The sequence below is a fragment of the Chelonia mydas genome, chromosome 7 (assembly GCF_015237465.2).
Source record: "Chelonia mydas isolate rCheMyd1 chromosome 7, rCheMyd1.pri.v2, whole genome shotgun sequence".
NCBI lineage: Eukaryota > Metazoa > Chordata > Testudines > Cheloniidae > Chelonia > Chelonia mydas.
Window position 1 is genome coordinate 30,443,629 of NC_057853.1, and position 15,108 is coordinate 30,458,736.

Consider the following 15,108-nt stretch of genomic DNA (forward strand, 5'->3'; position numbering starts at 1 on the left):
CCTTGAAGCTAGGTGATAGGACCAGGAGTCCTGACTAATGTTTGAGAGAAGCAAATTCAAGAGGTTTAGGCCAGAAGGGAGAACTGGATCATCTCCTGATCTCCTGTATAGCACAGACTGGAAAATGTCACCCAGTTCCTCCGGCACTGAGATATTTCCTTCCTCTCTCCACTGCTCCCGCACCTCCTCAGTGCGAAATCAACAACCCCAGAAATACATCTGTGCAGCGCGGAGATTACTAAATTACTCCTGAAAGCACGATTATTCCTTTGGGGAATTTTTTTTAACCCCTCATCATTTGCCAACTCACGAGCCACCATCACACTCAGCGCTGCCTCTTAATTGTTGCACTTGGAGGAGCTAAAAAAACCCAAAATGACTGAAAATCTAGTCAAGTAAAACTTATTTCCCATCTGAAAGTCCCGAAAGAGAGACAGATTTGGGTGGTGCAGGGAAGATATGTGGGCTTAACAATGATGAGTCATTATTTTGTGGACGGCGTCAGAGTATCAGTCATTACGCTAGGTGCTGTACAGACACAGAACAAAACCTGCCCCAACAGGCTGAGAATCATTTTGCATCTTGGCTAGCATAACCTGTCCCTTTCTGGCTTTGACACATGCTGTCTTGTCCACTCACATCTAGAACTGGTCAGGAAAAAATGCTGTTCCAAATAGAGACGAAAAGCTAAAAATTCCCATGGATTGAAACGTCAGAGAAATGTCACTTTGAGACAATAGAATAGTTTCCTTTCAACAAGGTACAGAGGTTTCCCTTCGACTTTCTTGCTTCCATTCATTCTGACTTTGATAGTACAGTAGAACCTCAGAACACCTCGGGAGTGGAGGTTGTCTGTAACTCTGAACAAAACATGATTGCTCTTCATAAGTTTACAACTGAACATTGATTTAATACAGCTTTGAAACTTTACTATGCAGAAGAAAAATGCTGCTTCCCTTTTTTTTTTTTTTAGTAGTTTACGTTTAGCACAGCACTGTACTGTATTTACTTTTTTTTCTCTGTCTCTCTGCTGATGTATGATGGCGTACTTCCAAATTAGGTGTGCGGTTGACTGGTCAGTTCGTAACTCTGCTGTTCATAACTCTGAGGTTCTACTGTATATTGAAATAGTAAATGGAATATATGTGATATTCAAATTAATATTGGAATGTGAGATCCATGTCGAAACGAAATGAACCAAAACAAGAAAGTCTAAAGGAAATGTTTGTACCTTATCAAAGTGGAATGTTTCAATGTCATCAAAATGAACAAGTCAAAACAATTCCCCGTCCCTATAAATACCCCACTATCCGTCCATCCATCCTCCCACCCCTCCCTGCATCCCCCCACATACCTCCTCCCTGCATCTATCCATCCCCCACACACACCCGTCATCCTCACTACACATATCCCTGCACACGGCACCATCCACCCATCCATGCCCCCTACATATAACCCTCCATCCATCCACCTGTCCTGCACACCCCTCCATCCATCCATCCATCCATGACCCCCAACATACACTCCTCCATCCATCCATCCATGGCCCATCCATCCCTCCGTCCATCCATCCATGCCCTCCTACGTACACCCCTCCATGCATCCATCCATCCATGCCACCTCCATCCACTCCTCCATCCATCCATCCCCCCTACATATACCCCTCCATCCATCCATGCCCCCTACATACATACATGCATACATACAGACTCTCCTACATGCCCCCGTACCATCCATTCATCCATCCATCCCTCCACGCCCCCCTACGTACACCTCTCCATCCATCCATCCCTCCACGCCCCCCTACATACACCTCTCCATCCATCCATCCCTCCACACCCCCCTACATACACCTCTCCATCCATTTGTTGTCTGGACTTTTTCCCATCAAAATTTGAATTGCTCCACTGGCTTCCCCTTCTCTAGTGCTGAAAGCACATGCTGTTTGCCTTCCCTTTCACGGCCCTCCACACTCAATCCGCACCCTGCCTAGCATGTCTCGTTTGCTGTCAGGCTCTCGAAGCTCGCCCATGATCCCGGCTGCCATCGCCCACTTGTTACATTTTCAAACAAGCCCCTTTGTGCTTTCTCCCACACTGCCCCTCGTATTTGAGTGGAACTTCAGAGCCACCTCCACATCCGTCTTCCCAGACTCTCCCTTGCTTTGAAGCCTCCCTGCTGGTGCGCTGATACCACTGCCCATCATGCTGACCAATACTGTCTCACTGTTTCCTTGGGCTTCCCCGTCTGTTACTTATCCATCTGCTGTCTCCAGTCTTATACTTAGATTGACAGCTCTTTGGGGCAGGGTCAATGTTTTGCTCTGTTTGTACAGTGCCTGGCACAATGGGGTCCATGACTTCCATGCAAATAATAAATAATAGGAATTATTAGAGCTGTGCGGGAAGCAGCATTTCTGCTGCACAGAAAATGCCATGATTTCAAAATCTGTTTGTGTTCCAAACCAGAACCAAACAGCCAATCTCGAAATTTTTGAAAAAAAATCCTTTGGAGTCAAATGTTTCAATTTGGACAGTTTTGGAGGGAAAAGTATATGTATTTTTAGAATATAAAATAAATTTTGAAACAGAAAGTGACTTTGGAATGAAAAATCAACATGTTCTGTTTCCAGGGTCATTCCCCCCTCCCCCCAATGAAATTTGGCAGGATCGTCACATTCCCGTGGAATTTTGGCAAAACGGCTTGGAAAACATCCCATCGGAAACTTTCCTAGGGCTAATACTAAATAACAATGATCGGGAGGGTCTGGGTGAGGGTTTTCAAGTACCACGTTCTGCCACTCAGTGTTGCCAGCTCTCATGACATTTCACTTCGAGGCCCAGGTCCCAGAGTCCTGATAGTCTCAGTGCCCCACGGACAGCTGGCCCTTTAAGTGTGGGGCGAGGATTCCGCCACACCTGTGCCAGTCTGAGCCCCGCCTCCCCATGTGTACGGAATGAGCGTGAGGCAAGCAAGGCATGAAGGGCAGCTGTGATCAATCAAGAGCTCCAGGGAGAGCTGGGAGGGGAAGCAGGAGAACAGCCAGGGAAGGGCTGCAGTTGGATATATAGGAAGAGGCCTTGGAAAGGGGACAGGACAGTTAGAGGTAGACAGTTATTTGTACTTCCCATGTGGGTTCCCGCTATGCTGCCACCCTCTGGCAGGGGGAGGTGCAGCTATCACTGCTAACAAGGGGGCAGACAAAGGAACTGATTGCAGCTAGGAGGGCTGGAAGATGGAGCCAACAGAAGAATTCATGGCAATTAGGAACTGGGCAAGACCCTTGAAGGAATGGCTGAGAGGGAGTTTTGGGGGTTAGTTGCTGTTTGGCCTTTGTTCTGAACTCTGGAATGGGTGGATTGTCATGACGTTGCTGGACAGATAAGTCACTGCAGCAACTGGGGGAAAAAACCCAGTGTTGGGAACTGGGAGAACCCATCTGAGAGAAGGGAAACTGAGGCAGCACATGAGCTTGAAGTCAGAGCAGGTAGGTCCCTGCTACCCTTAGCTTTTGTTTATGTGTTTAAAAAAAAAGTCCAGCCCTTGTGACTATGTAGAAAAGCTGAAAAATATGATGCCTAAAGGCTCAAAAGCAAATAAATGTCTCTTATACAGCGCTAACATGAGACCCCACTTCTGTCCCAGAGCTGGGGCTAGAACCCAGGAGTCCTAGCTCCCCCAATCTAACCATTAGACCCCACTCCCCTCCCAGACCTGGGCTAGATCCCAGGAGCCCTGGCTCCTGACCATAAGCAGCTGCCCCAGATTTCTTCTTGCAAGCGAATTCAGCTCTTTCCTCTCTGTTTTTTTATATTTGGCCAGTTCACTCGCAAGCATTAGTCACGTGGAGACAGGTTCTAATGGTCTGGCTGGGTGCCTGGGCTCCCATGGCTAGTGGAGGGTGCAGTCCGTGGCTAATTAGGCATCCCATCAGCCAGGGCTTGGAGCTGCAGCCAAGCGCAGAACATGCCAATACCAAGTTTGGTTCGGGCGTGTCCTGCATGTAGGGGAGGGGGACGTGGACCCCAATTTCCCCATGCAAATGAGGTGGGCGAGCGCTGAGCTTTGGTCCCCCCGTGCTGTTGGTTGTATTGCAGTATTGGTTGGGGGCCCTGGCTGGGATCAGGGGTTCACTTGTGCCGGGCGCTGCACAGGCCCCAAAGATCTCAGCTGTGCCAGGCACTGCAGAGATCCTGCTCCACGGAGCTCACAGTCTGAACAGACACAGGATGGGAGGAGAATGAGGCACAGAGGAGAGACTCACCCGAAGTCACACAGCAGGGAAGCAGCAGATCTGGGACTAGAACCCACGAGTCCTGACTCCAGCTCCCCACTCCTCCCCTGCTTTAACCCACTAGATTCCATTGCCTTTGAAGCTGGGAATAGAACCCAGGAGTCCTGACTCCCAGGGCCCACCCTCTGCACTAACCACTAGATCCCACATCCCTCCCAGCTCTGGGAATAGAGCCCAGGGCTCCTGCCTCCGAATCCCCCGGGCCTAGCCATAGACTGCACCCAGGCAACCTGGCTCCATCCCCACAGCTATGGGAATGGCAGGATTCCAAAGCCACCCTGGAGGTTAAATGAAAATGTGGTTTTGATTCACTTGACCCCTCTTTTCCTGGCAGCAAACAAATCATGGGCGAGCCCAGGCCCTGGGAGTCCCCTGGAAATGCCCCTAATAGGAGTGAGAGGAGCTGAGGGTGCAGGCGCTGCTAGATGTGTAATGAAGATGGCTGTCTCAGTGTGGGTGGACCCTCCAGCGAGGGGCCAGGGGCTGATCCTGTTGGTCTCGTGCCAGCCCATTCCTCCTGCCAGTTCGTCCCACCGGGCCCCCTGCCCATCTCTCCTGGCAAAGGGGCTCAGTTTGATGGCACCACAGTCCTGCTTGGAGATCCATGGAAGGAGAGACAGAGAAGAGTAGCTAGGGAATCCCCTCCTAGAGTGGGAGATAGAACCAGGAGTCCTACCTCCCAGCCTCCCCCCACACACACACCCCGACCCCCTGTTCCCATTCTGGCAGCATTGAGATGATCCCCTTCTGTTCACCCTGGGGCAAAGCAACTCTGCTGAAGCCAGTAAAGTGATGTGGGTGGATGGGGGAGCAGACTCCATCCTGCGCCGAGATTGCTGCGTGGGGTTGGGACTGGAGAATACTTTGCCTCCGCGTCTCTGGACAGTGCAGGCTGAGGGCTTGTGCATCTGGCAGAGTTTAATGAGCCATGCAGGGGAGCTGGAAGGACAGACAGACATTGCCCAACTCGGGGCAAGCTCCAGTAAGGTCCAGCTGCCATTGGCCCTGCTGAGCACAGCATGGCTTTTCATGCTTCCAGCCTGGTACCCTCCCCTTTTCCTAGTTGGCAGGGGACCCCCCCCCCAACTTGCATTCATAGATCCCCACCGCTGTCCCCTCCCCGAGCTGGCCTGGCGGCTGGGTGGGTGAGTGACACATGAGCCCTTTGCACAAGGAGGCTGGTAATCAGCTCAGCCACAGGCAGGTTGCAAAATGGTGCAAGGCAGAGGGGAGCTGGAGGGGCTGGGAAGGGCATGAGAGCCACTTACACAAATGGTGGCACGTGTCCTGTGGCAGCATCCTGGCAAGAAGAGGCTTGGGCATGGGTGGGCGTGGCTGGCACAAGCAGGCAAGGCCACGGTGAGAACAGTGCAAGGCTGTGGTGAGCTAGAGAGACAGCAGGAGAGGATGCAAGAGCCCCTTGCACCCAAAAGGTGGCTGATTCTCCCTGGGGCAGCGTGGGGAGATGCACCTCGCACAATAGCACAAGGCCGCAGTGTGCTAAATCTTGCACACAAGAGCCCCACTCTCCAGTGTGGGCTGGTAGCCAGGTCCTTTCTGCCTCCTTCTGGTACAGCCATTGCTAAATTTCACAGTGCCGACCTGCTCTCGGGACCTGTCTGCGCCATCTGGGAAAAGCTGGGCCCTCAAGCTCTGAACAGGGACCCTGCCTGAGTCCTAGCCACAGCTCTGGGAGGGGAGTGGGGTCTAGTGGTTAGAGCAGGGGGCTGGGAGCCAGGACGCCTGGGGTCTATTCCCAGCTCTGCCACTGACCTTTGGCAAGTCCTTTCCCCTCTTGGTGCCTGTTTTCCCTCTCACCCTTTGACTGTGTAGGGTCTGGCTACACTTAATATGCTACTGCGGTGCTTCAGTGTAGACACTTGGCAGCGATGGGACAGGTTCTCCCGTGGCTGTAGTAAGTCCCTCTCCCTGAGCAGCGATAGCTGTCTACACAGGGACTGAGGTCAGCTTAACTACGTCATTCAGGAGTGTGGATTTTTCACTCCCTGAGCAACGTAGCTGGGTCGGTCTAATTTCCTAGTGTAGTGCAGCTCTCAGACTGGGAGGTCTGGGGGCACAGCCCGTCTCCAGCTGGGTCGGTGCAGTGCCTAGCCCAACAGATGTCCCGATCTTGGTAGATGCCTCCCTGAGCTGCAGTGGCCCCCGCAGACTCTGCATCCCCTACTCTGCACCTCCTAGCAGCCACGGGGTGCTGCAGCTGCTCCACACGCCCCTAGTGGCAGCAGCATGTACTGCATCCTGCAGGAGCTACAGCTTTTGCACCCCTGGTGTCAGCAGGCGGTACTGCACCCAGCAGGGCACAGCTGCACAACACATTGTAATAGGGGTTGAGCCCCCCCATGTGGGAGCAGAAGGATCCCAAACCCAGTCCCTACATGGCTGACATTCCCGGTCCATCCCCCCATCCCACTCTCCTAGCATTCCATCATTCACCCACCCCCCAGGAGACCTCGGGCTGCCCCCACAAAACCCATTGACCCTCCTGCAATAAAAGGGCAGAGAGGCTCCCCAGGGAAACCCTGGTCCCTTAGCAGGCTGCGGGAAGTGGAGAAGAGCCTAGCGGGGCCTTGGGGGATAGTTAGCTCCTGACCTGAGCCCACAGGTATCCCGTACAATTCTCTCTGGGCTTCCCGTCCATGTTAGCAGCCAGGCTCTGGGCTGAGGTAGCTTGGGCCAGCAGCTGTGAGGGGCAGTGTCTCATGCGGGCTGGTCAGGATTAATAACCATGTGAGGCGATGGGGGCCTGATGCCCCCCGGTCAAATGAGTGTTGGTCCTTTGGAGGTGGCAGTCCTCTCTTCCCGCAGCATCTCCACATATATAGCTCCAGTGCCCCTCAATCCCGACCTGCAGCCCCCTGCTATCCCAGCATTGGGCTCCCCCCAGCTCTGCCTGTGTCCCTCAATCCCGACCTGCAGCCCCCTGCTATCTCAGCCCTGGGCTCCCCCCAGCTCTGCCTGTGCCCCTCAATCTCAACCCACAGCCCCCTGCTCTCCCAGCCCTGCCCCCCTTCCCCAGCTCTGCTGATGCATCTCAATCCCAGTGGAAGAACATTAGGAAAAGCCTTTAAATAATTCCTCTATCTCTGCCCCCCCCCTTTTCCTAGGGGTCAGCTTAAAGCTTGTAGGATAGGGCCCCCACAGCAGCAGAGTTAAGTTCTGTAGCGAGTGGGTGTTGATGGGTGCGCAGGGCTCTGTGGCCTGGGGGATGGATTCCCCCAACACACTGGTCCAGTTGCCGGCACAAAGCGACATGTAGGCGAGGGGAGAGAGCAGAGGCACTGAGTGCTGCCTGACGCCAGTTCCTGCAGTCGCTGCAGTCAGCGGGGCCATTCAATATTATCAGCGCCTCACCCCTGCTCTCTTCATCAAGATCCGGAGTGAGTATTTCATGGTTAGGAGTGCAGTGGTAACTGCTGACACCGGCTGGTGCTGGGAATAGTGCACGAGGTTCCCCTCCATGCCCTTCAGTCTGAACCCGCAGCCTCCTGCTATCCCAGCCCAGTCTGCACCCCCAGCTCTGCTGGTGCCCCCCAGTCCCAACCCACAGCCCCCTGCTGGTCTTGGTATTCTAACCCTCCCATTGAGTCATGAAAACCTGGCATGGTTTAGAGACATGAAAAAAAAGTAAACTCAGCTGAGTGTTTAAAACTCATCTCATTTGTGATCCCAGTTCTCAGGAGGTGAATGTCCAATGATGCCCCCACAGCCCCTTTCTGTGGAATATTTTGCAACAATCTTTTTAGACTGCGGTTTGGGCAGGGTCTGTCTCCCACTGAGTCTGTGCAGCGTCCAGCATGGAGCGGGGGGGCCTGATCTCAAGTCGGGAGGAGAGATCAGGGCCCCCATTGTGACAGGCACTGCACAGAGCCCAGCCAAGATCAGGTCATCACCAAACCCAGAGCTGTGCAGACCCTGACCCACATTGGGGCCCATTGTGCTAGGTGCTGCAAAGTCCTGCCCTCAAGAGCTCACCATCTCGATGGACAAATAAGGATTATCTCATCGGTGAGAGCAGGGTCCTGGAGCAATGCAGTAACTTACCCAAGGTCACACAGCAAGACGGTGGCAGAACAAGGAATCAAACCCTGGTCATTTTCGCCCCAGGCTAGCACTTGAACCTAACAGCGCCACCTGGAGCCCACAGCTGTGCTGTGCCTCTAGCAGGACTGGGAGCCCTTGTAGAGGCGGCCGGGGGAAGTGCAGTCCAGGCTAATTAGAGGCACATTTTGTTTCCTTGTTAAGAGAATGAAATAATTGCAGACTGAGTAAATTATGCAGCGGAAACAGGGCTGATTGTGCTACCATGTGTGTATAATGGTGTTAGATATACACCATGCTCTGTGTGTGTGTAGTATTGTTAGATACACAACAAACTCTGTGTGTGTAATGTTGCTAGATATACATACACTGTGCTGTGTGTGTCTGTGTGTGCATAGTGTTTGTTAGATATATAGCATGCTGTGTGTGTGTAGTGGTGTTAGATATATACACACCGCGTTCTGTGTGTGTGTGTGTGTAGTGGTGTTAAAGATGCACTGCACTATGTGTGTATGTAACACAACTACACTGCACAGTGTGTGTGCAGGGCTTGTCACACTGTGTATCCCTGTTCAGGCTGATGCTCCTGAGCTGCCCATGGTGGGACTGATCCGTCTGAGCAGGGGTGATCTGCACAGGCCATGTGTGTTCCTCGTCCTCCCAACACCGCCCCGCTTGGGCTAAAGCGGAACTTCCCATCCCACTAGGTTGGAGCCTCTGGGGCGTGGAGCGAGGCAGGATCCAGAGGGATGCAGGGCTGGGGGTGGGACTGGAATGCAACCCCTTAAAAACAGCAGTGAAAATCAATACAGACCCCCCTGCAACTGACAGACACATATCCTGTCACAGACAGACAGATACACACACAGAGACGCTTCCCCAAGGCGCAGTGCAGCTGAGAAACAAACATCTCTAATGGACTGATGGCACCCGTTAAAATTGTTACATCAGTCACTGAAACCCCAGGACGGCATCACGTGGGTGGAGCTGTGTGTACACACACACAAACTCATCCCTGACTCTCTTATGGTGCCGTTCATCTGTAGATCTCAAAAGACACTTTCCAGCAGAGGTCAGTATCATTATCCCCATTGTATAGAGGGGGAAACTGAGGCAAAGAGTGCGAACATGCTCACTAGATTCCCTTCCCTTCCCAGCGCTGGGGATAGAAGCCAGGAGCCCTTTCCCCTCAGTCAGTCAGCCCACACAGAAACCCATCTTACGCTGAGCTGCTCTCTGTGTGTGTTTGTGTGGCGGGGGGGTGTTAGTGGAGCCAGCGTGGCCTAGCTGGCATGTCCATGTCACCACTGAAGTAGTATAGGAATTGGGTTATATCCCTTTAAATAGCTGGTGAATCCTCTAGCGGCGCCCGCTGCGTTGTAGGGCCAAGACCTCAGCCAGCACAGCAGCGTGTATCCACAACTAGGCCTTGCACGTCATAGCTGCTCAGCAACCGGTGATTTGCACTGGGTGGTCCTGTCCCACTGCTGTTGTGCAAAGGGCAAAAGACACAACTACAAGCAGGACGTGTTCTGCGCTGAGCTGCCCTGGGGGAGGTGGTGGTGCCGGCAGTTGGCCTAGAACCGAGGACCCTTTGGTCTTAATGCTGGTGCCTGCGCTAAAAGGACTGGCTGTGCAGGCCAGGCCCACCATGGTGGCCAGGCACTATGTAGCGACTGCTACAGCCCTGGCAGCAGAGCCTTCTGCTGGAAAGTCCCAGAAGTTGCTGGTTTGATTCCCAGGGTGTGGTTGCTGCCTCTCCCCTTTGCCTAGGGAAGCTGGCTCCAGCTCCCCACACCCAGCTCTGACCCCGTGTGCAGGAGCAGCTGGCTGGGCTGCAGCAGAGAAATGGGACTGTAGGACAGCCGCACCCAGGTGTGCAGGCACTGTAGACCCGGCCATGGGGTGCTAAGAGGGCCATTCGGTCCAACGCCCGTGGCTGAGAGTTACCCTGAATTCCTAGCAGTGTGAGAGCAGCCAAAGGATCTCCCACTAGAGGGAGGGTGGGGAAATCCACTGGATTTGATTTGGTAGCGTTTGCTTTGCTAGTTCTGGCCGATCCCACCCTGGCTTTCATCTCGTCTTTAATTATGTGTATTGTGACCAATATCAGAGCTGGTGCTGCCCAGACACAGGGGGCAACAGTCCAAACAAAGGGCGGGGGGAAACTGAGGCACAAAGCAGGGCCGTGACATGCTCAAGGTCACCCAGCAGGACAGTGACAGAGCCAGCAATAGAGCCCAGGAGCCCTAGCTGCTCGACCATGCTCCCTTGTCTCTACTCTGGTTTCCTCTTGGAGTGGGAGTGTGCGGGAATGGCTGTGTGAAACCATGCGTGTGTGTTTGTGATTGTGTGACAGGCTGTGATATGTATCAGACAGCATATGCAATTTCATGACGGCACAGTGAACACCACGCCAAGCCCAGCACTCCCTGCACAGTGGCTCTCCCAGCCTGGAGCATGAGTGTGCCAGGGGTGCTGCTGACACCACAGACCCTGCTACACCCACGACTCTGGACTGCAGGTCTGCAGGTTTCCTTCCAGGGGCTGAGTTTTTTGCTCTGTGTCTATACAGAACCTGGCACACTGGGGGCCTGGTCCATGACCAGGGCCCTGGGCACAAGCACAATACAGATCATACCTCGTCATTAATTCGCCTCCACAACCCTCTTTGACTCAGAGCCTTGTCAAAACCAGACAAGGAGCATGAGGACTTCAGGTCATTTTCATTTGATCTCTCGGGCAGCTTTGTATTTCAGTGCTCTGTCTCTTCAGCTGCTAAGTCAACATCATTACCGCTGTGTTAGAGGCAGGGAAACTGAGGCATGGATGCTTTCTGCGCCCCACCAGGCAACAGCTGAGAATGGAACCCAGGAGTCCTGACCTCCAGCCTCCCCACCCTGTTTTAACCCAGTAGACCCCCATTTCCAGCCCAGGGCTGGGAACAGAACCCAGGAGTCCTGGCTCCGAGCCCTAACCCCGCTCTAACCCCTTCGACCTACTCCCTTGCCAGAGCTAGGTATAGAGCCCAAGCATCCTGACTCCGTTTTGATCCCACCGCTTGATCCTCCCAGCCCCTGCAGGCTGCCTTTGCAAACCAGAAATGGGGGAAGCAGGGCAGAGTTCACATGCGAGGCAGAAATGTGGCGAACTAACCAGCTGTCAGGGATTGAACAGAGGCCGTGACTTGCCCTAATGCTAAGAAATGGTTCCCGCTATTTGTTTGCAGATTCTATGAATCTGGGGCCCCTGCCTTTCTGAACCTGGGAATTGTCTCTCTCCCCTCGTCCAGGGATGGGGGGAAATCGAGCCTACTTTCCCAGAATAAGAGCAGAATGCTATGATCCAAGATGGGCCCTCCGTGTTGCTGACACAGGTGGAAAAAACACAGACATGGACTCCAAAAGTGTATTTCTGCTTTTCCATCTTCTTTTTGCTCCCATTTGCCAGCCTGTTCAATTCACAACAGAGCCAGAAGTTTGGTCTAATACACTACAAGACTTCCGCTGTCCACAGATGCAGATCATTTTCACTCCCAAATATTTTCCTTCATTGCTACATACACCCATCTTTCATCAGCAGCCAGTTCGCATTCATTTCTTTTCCCCAGCCCTAAATGTTATTTCCTTAAGCAAATCCAGCTACCTGGCTGGCACTTCAGCCCCCACCCCACCACACAGTCTCAATGTTTGGGCTATTCATCTTTTAACAGCAGCCACAAAATCCCCCAAAGCAGAAATTTTCCCCACTTTTCAAGGCAACAAAATTGATTTTTATTTTAAAACTTTGCCATATCATTTCTCCTGCTACAGTTCCACAGGCCTCAATTCTTGCCACAAACTGGGCAAAAAGAGAGAGATTATAGAAGGGGGTGTCTTAAAGCTTTCTGTCTTAAAATCCCAGCTCAAAATTCAGCCCTCAGGGCCCCTGGCCCTGATACTGCAAGAAATCTTTTTTATTCTTCATGGACCGCACACACAAAACCAGTGGCAGGATTATTTGGTGGGTGCAGGTGTTCTTTCCCCCCCAGAGGAAAGCGAGCGACACACAGATCCAAATATAATAGAGTGCATAAAATATTTCTGTTTTCATAAAACACCTTTGAGTGGAAGAACTATGATTGCAGGCCATTGAGCCTTTCCCAAAAGCAGACACAAAACAAGTCCAGACTGACTCGCCAGAATTAATGCAGATAGATAAATAGATAGATAGATCCCACTTCTTGCTATTCAACATAGGCTGGGACAGGAAAAGTCGCTAGCAAACAGCTTATTAAAAATATCAAGCTAACACCAGCCAAAGTAAAATCAAATCCGAAGGAGAGGTCGTGTATTGAGTTACACCACTGTGTGCATGGGCTTTGATAGAAGCCAGTCCACCAAATACAATATACACGCATTGCTTTCTTATAAATATACTTTAAGAAGGAGGGAAATATTGGCTTTTCTGAGAGCGGGGTTAATTGTTACTTCGATTTATTCACCTTGAAGAAAAGGGGGCAATTGTTTAAATCCTTGCAGGATTAAGAGCTAAAATAACCCTTCTTCTCTACAGTGGAAGCACCTTGCAAACATTATTAATTAAATGAAAGTTCCTGACTTTCCTGGTCCATTTGGAAAACGTGAATTCCAAATCCTTTTGCCCAGGTTGCGAAGTTGCAAAAGATTAGAGCCCCCAGGGAGAATTTTTCTTTACAGCAGGATCCAGTTTAAAAAGACGAAAAAGCTCAGCTTTATGTCCATGCCAGCCCAGTGTTCGATGTTGAGTTTTGGATTATTTGCCCTCCTGCTAGGAAATGAAATGTTGAATGTGGATTGGGCAATGCTGCAAAATTCAGAGCATCGCTTTTCTTTCCGGAACCCCCTCCGGAAAAAATACACCGCGTAAATTGGGATAAATTCTCCAGATTGTGGGTTCATTCCTTGCAACAGATTTCAACCCATCTACTTGGGGGGGGGGGGGGGGGATATTTTGCCGTTGCTCAGAAAGGTTACTGAAGTGTAAGCTCACCGGAGCACCTTGTTTCCTTAAGTGGCTGGAATGTCCCTGTTTGTGCACTCAGCTACGGGCATGGCTATCATGTATGCATGAATGGAACGGTACATGAAAAGCAACAAGAAACACGCATGCAGAGGTGAAGGAGCACAAAAAAATATTTCACTCTGGGGTCTAATGGGAAAGACATTCTCATACACACACCACCCCTCTGCATCTTCTCCAGGTGCAAAGCCAGCTCTTCACGGCACAGCGGCTATCAGTCTTGCCCGGGAAAGCAGCTTGCATTTCTCCCACCCCCATTAGCCGATTCTCAAATCCGTCTTTTTTATTTTTGGTCTGCTGGTCTCTCCTCACTTTCCCTCCCCCTGTGTGAAATAACTAATTCCAGGTAGGGACAGAGAAATCAAATCACACAAGCTTCCCCCCCACCCCCACTCCTCCTTAAAATCAGTGCCCAAAACCATCTCCATCCTTTTGCCCTATTGCACAAAAAACACCCAACTTGAGAACAGAGGCAGTGGGGATTTGAATGCGCCGCAGGTTTTTGGAAAACCCTGGTTTCTCCAGCAAAAGTAAATAAGCTCGATGAGCTAACAGCTGGGGGACAGACCCCTACATAATGGGGTTTTAATCACAGAAAAGTCTTAGAAAGCTAGGCAAATCCAGAGCAGTGAATCTGTACGGTGGAGCCCGGGCATTTTAACCACGCTATCACTGCAAATCCCGGAGCAGCCTTGCAAGCGAGGTCTGTTTGGAACCCAGGCATCCTGGGCTTCAATACGAACAAATCTCTCTCTACATATATCTGGGGGTGGAAGCTTACCTGTTCGGCGTCCAATCGCTCTCTCCCTCCACAAAGTTTATCACGCCAGCCGGCCAGTTTATTCCAGTAACGAGGCAAAAAGGGATGGAGACTCAGACTAGGAAATCGGCGAGGGGGGTGTTCAAACAGAGGGGTGGGGAGGGAGGGCTGGCCCGCGGCGTGGGGCGAGCTAAGGCCAAGGGATGAAGTGTGGAGCAGAGTGAAGGTTGGTGTGCTGGGGGTGGGGGCGAGCAAAGACACACACACACACACACACACACACGGCTGCTGGGGAGCGCGGGGGAGAGCGCTTGCGATGCCACTGGTGCGCCAGACGACATCTAGAGCGCGCTGTGCATTTGTGCTAGCCGGGGCGATGCAACGCGGTGTAACGGGAGGAAGAGCCGGGGTGCTTCCTGCTAGCTGGACGCCGGCAGGGCCCCCCCACGCCGCCCCCTGCAGCTAAAATGGCAGAGGGGCCAGAGAGAGCAACGCCTGTTTTGTGGTTCACGGGGCCTTTTGGAGCCGAAAAAAGGGGCTGTGGGGATAATGATGCAGCGTCGTCATGAAGGGCAGCCGTCAGGAGGGGGGAGGGGGTCGAGCTGAGCCAGATCCCCAGCTGGTGTAAATCAGCGTCACTCCAATGGAACCAGATCCCCAGCTGGTGTAAATCAGCGTCACTCCATTGGAATCAATGGGACCAGATCCCCAGCTGGTGTAAATCAGCGTCACTCCATTGGAATCAATGGGACCAGATCCCCAGCTGGTGTAAATCAGCGTCGCTCCATTGGAACCAGATCCCCAGCTGGTGTAAATCAGCGTCGCTCCATTGGAACCAGATCCCCAGCTGGTGTAAATCAGCGTCACTCCATTGGAGTCAATGGGACCAGATCCCCAGCTGGTGTAAATCAGCGTCGCTCCATTAGAGTCAATTGGGCTAGATCCTCAGCTGGTG

General features: G+C 52.2%; 2 protein-coding genes across 6 annotated transcripts in view; one reads left to right on the forward strand and one right to left on the reverse strand.

Moving 5' to 3' along the window:
* Positions 1-14,558, reverse strand: part of FLRT1 (fibronectin leucine rich transmembrane protein 1) — an 85,621-nt gene extending 71,063 nt beyond the window's left edge. Inside the window, exon 1 of the mRNA XM_007070318.3 lies at positions 14,175-14,558. The gene's annotated coding sequence lies outside the window, so the exon portion shown is untranslated. The remainder of the gene's footprint in view (positions 1-14,174) is intronic.
* Positions 1-15,108, forward strand: part of MACROD1 (mono-ADP ribosylhydrolase 1) — a 184,083-nt gene that overhangs the window by 110,896 nt on the left and 58,079 nt on the right. The gene's annotated exons all lie outside the window — the stretch shown is intronic.